Source organism: Ovis aries, chromosome 7 (genome assembly GCF_016772045.2).
Source record: "Ovis aries strain OAR_USU_Benz2616 breed Rambouillet chromosome 7, ARS-UI_Ramb_v3.0, whole genome shotgun sequence".
Classification (NCBI taxonomy): Eukaryota; Metazoa; Chordata; class Mammalia; order Artiodactyla; family Bovidae; genus Ovis; species Ovis aries.
In genome coordinates, this window is record NC_056060.1 from 56,632,698 (window position 1) to 56,641,327 (window position 8,630).

General features: G+C 38.0%; 1 protein-coding gene across 3 annotated transcripts in view; it reads right to left on the reverse strand.

Annotated features, from left to right (window-relative positions):
• The window catches only part of TMOD3 (tropomodulin 3), a 90,957-nt gene that overhangs the window by 24,959 nt on the left and 57,368 nt on the right, over window positions 1–8,630 (reverse strand). The gene's annotated exons all lie outside the window — the stretch shown is intronic.

Here is an 8,630-nt window from a genome sequence, read left to right on the forward strand (position 1 = left end):
AAAGCATAGACATTACTTTGCCAACAAAGGTCCGTCTAGTCAAGGCTATGGTTTTTCCAGTAGTCATGTATGGATGTGAGAGTTGGACTGTGAAGAAGGCTGAGCACCGAAGAACTGATGCTTCTGAACTGTGGTGTTGGAGAAGACTCTTCAGAGTCCCTTGGACTACAAGGAGATCCAACCAGTCCATTCTGAAGGAGATCAGCCCTGGGATTTCTTTGGAAGGAATGATGCTAAAGCTGAAACTCCAATACTCTGGCCACCTCACGCGAAGAGTTGACTCATTGGAAAAGACTCTGATGCTGGGAGGGATTGGGGGCAGGAGGAAAAGGGGACGACAGAGGATGAGATGGCTGGATGGCATCACTGACTCGATGGAGGTGAGTCTGAGTGAACTCTGGGAGTTGGTGATGGACAGGGAGGCCTGGTGTGCTGCGATTCATGCGGTCGCAAAGAGTCGGACACAACTGAGCAACTGAACTGAACTGAATCTAGGAAGGCCTTCACAGGTGTGTCTTCACAGAAGTTCAATTATTTTCTTTTCTATCAGAAAATTACCAGGAAAATATGAGGCCATGTGGCTGATAAATCTATGCAGTGTTCTATCAAAAGAAATATTTGTGGGCTTAATAATCAGGGCAGTGAGTGTTGTTTATTCTTATTCAAGGTAAACAGCAATCAGTGCAACTCATAAGGAAACCTCCCACAATGCACACTGCTCCCAGGAATCTGGCCAAAGCTTGTCAGGTATTTTCAGCTAAGCCCATCTAAAATATCTTAATTTCTGATATATTTCTTATTTTTTAGTATTTCCATTTCTTATTTAAAAAATAAAAACAGTTTTCATTTTTCTGCTGAAATTCCTCATCTGTTCATACATGTGGTACACCTTGTCCACCAGATCTGGTATTTCTGTCACAAAGTTTCTGACTCATAACACCAATATCTGGATCACCTCTGGGTCTTCTATTGACTGTCTCCTTGATTATGGGCCACACATGTCTTAAGATCTTTGATTTTGTATTGGGCATTTTTATAGAAAAGTATAGCAGAGACTAAAGGAAATGATATTTGTCACCAGAAAGGGGAATGCCCCTCAGGTCAAGACTGAAGTTATATGCTTTACAGTTGAGCTGGACTTGGGCTTTTTGTTGCAACTTTAGTTTGATTCATTTCCTCGCTTGAGGAAAGATCAGGACTTAATCTTCAGCAAGGCCTGGCATTAGAGCTCCGGTGAGATTTTGAGAGCTCTGAGATGCCTGCTTCTTTCAGCCCTGCTCTCGTGTTGTCTGCTCTACACTTTGTGAAGGTGGAGGTGGGCTGAAGGGGATTTCTCTCATTTCTCCTCTCTCTTTCTCTCAATCTCCTGAGCTAAAATCATGCCTCGGGAGTTTTCTCTCAGCTGTGCTTCCCTGCCTTCGTTCTTGCAGTAGGATCCCTAACACTAGACGAAGACCTAAAGGGCAGTGCAGTCTCACTCTATCTCACGCAGTGCACTGTCCAGCATGGTAGCCACTGGCCACATGTGACTAGGCTTAAATTAAAATAAAAATTCTGCTTCTCAGTCACACTAGCTACATCTGGCTAGTAGCTGCCACACTGGTTAGCACAGATCCTGAACACTTCCATCATGGCAGGAAGTTCTAGTGGACCGAACTTTATAACTATAAGCCATTTAGTTATACAGACTATAACTTCACTGGTTTACACTCTATCATGTTAGCCCATACACAGCCATTAGAAATTTAAAAATTCTCCTTATTCCTCTCTATGGTGCTTTCTGCCTTTTCCCTATATTTCAGTCAGGAAAGAAGGCAGAGAGAGGGTCACTTCTCTTATGGAAGACTTACCACTTTCTGGAGTGACTAAGATTTGTGTCTTCAAGCTCTCTGGTATTTTTTTTTTTTTAACTGTGATTATGTAGTTTATATTGCTTGTTTTGGTGAGAATAAGAAATTTCTTGCAACCTCCTGCATCTGAATTAGAAGTCTTTTAAGCAAACTATAATTCACTTATATTAGTAAGGAAGCTTTCAACTGCATGTAACAGAATACCCAATTCAAAGTGGTTTAAACTGGCGCTTCTCAAGCTTTAACGTGCACGTCATCCATCTAGTAATCTTATTAGAGTGCAGACTCATGCAGCAGGTCTGACGCAAGCACTAAGAACCTGTATTTCTAACCAGCCTCCCAGGTGACCAGTGATCTACAGATCACTCTCAAAGCACCAAGGGTTCAAACAGTAAGTATTTCTATCTCATTTAATAACTCCACAGGGAGGTGGCTGAAGGTTTAGTTCAGTAGCTCAATGTTGACATAAAAAAATCAGGCTATATTTTCTCTTTGACTATAACAGGCCATTAGTCTCAAGATGATCTTTGTAACACTACATATCACAACCTCGTGGAGCAAAGTCATGACAGGAAGGAAGGGAACTTTCTCAACTGCTAACTGTTGTTAAGGAAAACTGTCTGACAGATTCCTCCGCTGGTCTCACTGACCAGCACTGGGGCCATGCCTCCCTGCAGGAGTAGCTAGAAAAGCAACATCTGGCCTTTTCAGTCTATTTCAGAGATGGATTCTGCCAGCAAGAAAGAAAGGATTTGTGAATGGTTGTTAAACAGAAAACATTTGTCCCAATACTGAACCAGATGAAGTACTATGCTCCCTTAATTCCCTGAACATTTCACTATAGCTACACTTACATATTTGGCATGTCTGTCTGTCCTCTGTGAGCTTTCCAATGTTCTGGTCCAATCCCACACTCTTGCCTTCCTCATAACAGGCAATTCAACTTACTCAATAATTTGGTACTCACCTCCAGCTCAGTTACCTCATTGTATAAACTATAACCTAAATACCCTGGTTCAAAGTTACATGGCAGAGTGAGCACAAGAACACAGGTTCCCAAACTCTCAACCCAGTAATTTTTCCAAAAAACTGGTGGTTTATCAAACTTAACCCTTTAGCAGTGGACATTTCAACTCAAATCCCTATCTCTATGGCAGTAGTGAATTGAAAGTCACTCAGTCATGTCCGACTCTTGCGACCCCATGGACTGTAGCCCACAAGGTTCCTCTGTCCATGGGATTCTCCAGGCAAGAATACTGGAGTGGGTTGCCATTTCCTTCTCTAGGGGATCTTCCCAATCCAGGAATCAAACCCATGTCTCCTGCATTGCAGGCAGATTCTTTACTGACTGAGCTAGGAGGGAAGCGCCCATCTATATGGTAGAACATAATTAATCTTCTTAGCATCAAATTTTGGAATTCTGGTGATTATTAGATAATCTTTTATCATTAGTTCACAGGCAAAGGCAAATCCAAATAATAACATCCTAATAATTCCATAACACTTTTCACAGTGGCTGATGTAACAAAGTGGCATACAATTCAGATGGTATGCCTTTAAATGCCATTTCAGGATAATTATATTTTCCTGAGCAAAATCTTATTGGGACTTTCAAATGTCTATCACCATGGCTAATGCTGGCTGCACAGTGGATTCACCTGGACAATTTTGATAAATTCTGATGTCCAAGTCCCAACACCCCACCGCACCCACTGAGATTCTGATTTAATTGGTCTGATGTGCTGTATGGGACATTTGGATTTTCAAAAGCTCTCTAGGAATTCTAATGCATAGCAGCCAATGTCAAGAACCACTGGATTATAGTATTCACTTGGTAAACAAAACTACATAAACTATCAAAGAGCTGCCCACATCTTATTCTAGGGACCAATGGAACCTAAAGTGTTACAAAACTCTAAAATATTTTTGTAATCCTTACCTACAGGCCATAAAGGCATTATTCATATCTAATTTTCCCCCAAAACCTTTGCTAATACTTACAGACACAAAATGAATCTCATCAGAAGAAACAACAAAGCAAAACAAAATTTCCAAGGACTGAGGGAAATTCTGTGACAGAATTTTGCTTAATTTATACAGCTGTGAAATAATTTGATGCCTCCTCTGATACTCCTCTACTTAATTTCTCTGTATGTAGAGATTTTTGCTGTAGCAGTATTTAGTTTACACAGTTTTGTGCTTTTAACAATACAAAAAATAATCACTTCATATTTCTTCATGATTAGTTTAACATGAATACACTGTAAGAATTATACTTTGATGAGTATGTATAAAATCTTACAGAAAACTAGAAGAAAATATCTCTAAAAAAGGATAAAACAGGCAGAACTTAAGTTTAGTATTATGAATACAAAACCTAAGGAGTCCTCCCCAAATTGATTTACAGACTTAAACAATCCCTTGAACAAATCTCAGCTACTTGCAGAAAGTGACAAGGTAACACTAAAATTCATGTAGAAATCCAAGGAACCCAGAATAGCCAAATCATCTTGAAAAAGGAGAACAAAGCTGAAGGATTCACACTTTCCAACTGAAAAACTTAATACAGAGTTATTGTAATTAAGATAGCGTTTTGATGTACAAGGGAAGACATTTACATCAATGAAACAGGGTTCAGAACCCAGAAATAAATTAGTGTATTTATGGTCAATTGAATTTCTATCAATACAAGGATATTAAGACAATTCAATTGAGCAAGAGTTGTCTTTTCAACAAATGGTGCTGGGACAATAGCAAAAGAACAAAGTTGGACCCTTATATCTTATACCATACAAAAATAATAATTCAAAGTGAACTACAGATCTAAATATCAGAGCTAAAACTATAACACTAAAAAAAACAAAAACAAAAACATAAGAGTAAATCTCCATGATCTTGAATTAGGCGATGATTTTTTAGATATAACACAAAAAAGGACAAGCAACAAAAGAAAAAATAAATTGGACTATATAAAAATCTAAAACTTTTGTGGGACAACTGACACCACCAAGAATGTGAAAAGGTAAGCTCTGGAATGAGAGAAACCAATTTCGAATTACATATGTGATAAAAAATCTAGAATATACAAAGAATATTTATCAATAATAAATCAAATATTGACTGACAAAAATCAGGAATAAAAAGACATCAATTTAAAAATAGGCAAAGGGTTTGAAGAAACGTTTATCTAAAGAAGATATCAGATGTCTAAAAGCACAAGAAAAAATGCTCAATACCATTAGTCATTAGGATAATGCAAATCAAAACCACAATGAGTGTTATCACTTCACAGCTACAAAGATGGCTATAGTCAAAAAGACAAGAGTTGACCAGGATGGAGAGAAATCAGAACCCTAATACTGGTGGTGGGAATGTAAGATGGCGCAGTCACTTTAGAAAACAAATTGGCAGTTCTTCAAATTGTTAAAAACACTCACCATATGACCCAGCAATTTCACCAGTAGGTGTAAATAGCAACTTGTACACAGGAAAACGGAAAGCAGACTGTGTGCTCAGTCGCTCAGTCGTGTCCGACTCTGCGACCGCACAGTTTTCTTAGCAAGAATACTGGAGTGGACTGTCATTTCCTCCTCCAGGGGATCTTCCCGACCCAGGGATAGAGCCCGCAGAATTGGCAGGCGGATTCTTTACCACTGCGCCACCTGGGAATCACAAATGTTCACAGCGGCATCATTCATAACAGCTAAAAAGTTGAAACAATCCAAATGTTCATCAACTGATGAACGGATACACAAAGTGTGTGTTTCCATACAATGAAATATTATTGATCCATATAAAAAGGAATGAAGCACTGATGCCTACTAAAACACAGATGAAACTCCCAACCCAAACATCAGGCTAAGTGAAGGGAATCAGTCAGAAACACATATTGTATGATTCCATTTATTTGAAATGTTCAGAACAGGTAAATTTAGAGAAAAAGTTGATGAGTGGTCTCCTAGGGCTGGAGTGTTTCAGTGAGGAGTAGAGACTGGCTGCTCATGGTTTAAGGTTTCTTTCAAGGATAATAAAAACGTTCTAAAGACTGTGTTGATCATGACACAACTCTGTGAATGTACTAAAAATCATTGAGTTGTACAGTTTACATGGGTAAATTTTATGATATGGGTTGCATCTTAATAAAGATGTTTTTTTAAAAAACCACTAAGGGACTGCAAGGAGATCCAACCAGTCCATCCTAAAGGAGATCAGTCCTGGGTGAACTCCAATAGTTTGGCCACCTGATGCGAAGAGCTGACTCATTTGAAAAGACCCTGACGCTGGGAAAGATTGAGGGCAAGAGGAGAAGGGGACGACAGAGGACGAGATGGTTGGATGGCATCACCAACTCAATGGACATGGCTTTGGTTGGACTCTGGGAGTTGGTGATGGACAGGGAGGCCTGGTGTGCTGTGGTTCATGGGGTTGCAAAGAGTTGGACACGACTGAGTGACTGAACTGAACTGAACTGAAGGGGCTGATATATTAAATAAGGGCTTTTTGTTGTTGTTGTTGTTTTGAGTAAATTTATATTTGGCCCCCTAAATTATACAGATTTAAAAAAAGGTAATTTTCTGAGACACATTCAGCCAGACAGTGTGTGTGTCAAAATAAGCTGTTTTCTGAGAACTACATAGTTAACAAACTGCTTGATCAATTCCATATTAACAGAAAATGCCTTTGTAAACATGGGTGTTAATTTAGTCTCATATAAATGAGATTTAAGTTACAAATCTTAATTACTAAGAGATGCTGATAAATAGATCTCCATTGTAACAATTAATGTGATATGTGCCCTCAATATCTTACAGGATGAGTGAAATGCTCAGCTTTTATTTGATGTACAATTATTATGTAAGGGTGTAAAGGGGTGTGTGTGTTTGCAGTACGTAAGGAAATGCATAAATTTGATACTACTTTTATCCAAAACCATCTGTTAACAAACTTCATTAGTATACTATTTCATTACAATCATCTCCCTTCTGATGTGTTTTTTCAAATCATGGATTCTCAATCTCATTCTGATAAAATGATTTAACACATATAAAGCAACTGGTATACAGTAAACACAATAGACCCATGTTAATTCTTTATTCTTATTTTCTCTGGAATTTCTTGCATGTGTATGTTGGAGAGATAGAGAGCATTTTCCAAAGACAATCCTGAAGTACTGAAAACCATTAAGTCCCAAGTGTCTACATCCATGATTCTTTAATTCAGAAAATGAAGATTGGCTAGGCATGGATATTTTTGAAAATGCTCCCTATATGGTTCTCATTTTTATCTACTCATGTTGATAAAGTGGTAATCCATATAATTACAGCTCTTAAAAGATTAGGACGAGTAATCTGTACTAATTTTACCTTTTCTCTCCTTGAAGTATGGTCAGAAAGCCTGACTTCTAACTTTTAATATTTGTATTTATTTGAAATAATACAATGTCTAAAAAAACGGCTATTCACTTCTATTCTTCAGTACACAGCATTCTATCTGACAACTTTAATTTCCTTATTTAACAAAGCAATGTCTAAAACTGGATTTTTTAAAAACTGAAATTAGAGTTCTTTACATTGTAGCAAAATATGAAAATAAGGAATGATAAGATCATAAAAAAATCTTTCACCACTCCCAAATGCAATAAAAGAAAAGCAAGGCTATGACTCTTGGTTGCTAAGAATGTTAAAATAGCTCAGTAATGTTTCTGCAACTACAAAATGGCAGCTAAGGAAATAGAAGAAACCAAGATAAAATTTATATAATAGTAGCTGAAATGTAGGCATTTATCCAGACTGTGTTTGTGCCAAGAGGAGAAAAGAAAAAAAAAAAAAAAGGAATATTTTGCCAAGACCATTGTTATTGTTCCAAAAATCAGTAAAATATTACGAACCATATTAATTTTATTGCCAGGACCTTTCTTCAAAAGTCATCTCTTCTGCTCTGATATCAAGTTACAACTACCAGAATGTTAAATATTGTCTTTGTCATGGTCCCATCCTTGCTCAGTATATAAAAGGTACAATAAATAAAAACAGAGTCATCTCTTAGTTATTTCATTTCTAAAGAGAAAGGCCCTAGCTAATTTTACTACCTGTATGTTTATAAGCTACACTGTTCCAGGAAAGATTTAAGGGAACTCGGCCACTATAATGTCCACAGGGGATTTGGGGACAGCTTTTTGATAGGAAGTGTACAAACCTGAAATCAAGCAAATCAAAGGACCAGGGGGCAGATTCTGGAGAGGAATTTTTGTTTTGACCCAGTAGCACTCATGACACCTGCTCAATATTACAATATGATCACCAATAAATGCCTCTTTTTTTGGTAATTAAAATTTTTTTTATTTATTTAATTTCTGGCTGTACTGGGCCCAGTGCACAGACTTCTCATTGTGGTAGCTTCTTTTGTTGCAGCCTACAGGCTCTAGGGCGTGGATCAATAGTTGTAGTGCACAGACAGCTGCTCTGCAGCATGAGGGATCTTCCTGGACCAGGGATCAAACTCATGTCCCCTGCATTGGCAGGCAGATTTCCAAACAATGGATCACCAGGGAAGTCCCAATAAATGCCTCTTTATTCAACAAATGCTTAGTGAGCTTGTATAGTCTAGTTAATGACCCAGAAAGACAGCATAAGGAAAATAAGAGATTCTTTACTTTGAGGAACTTATACTCTAGTTGAGGAAATTATGTATCTATAGTATGTGATTCTGGAGTCTTCCGTTTCTGGCCAACATGGAGGAATAGGGTCAGGATTTACCCATGACTGCATGCCAAAAAGGGCA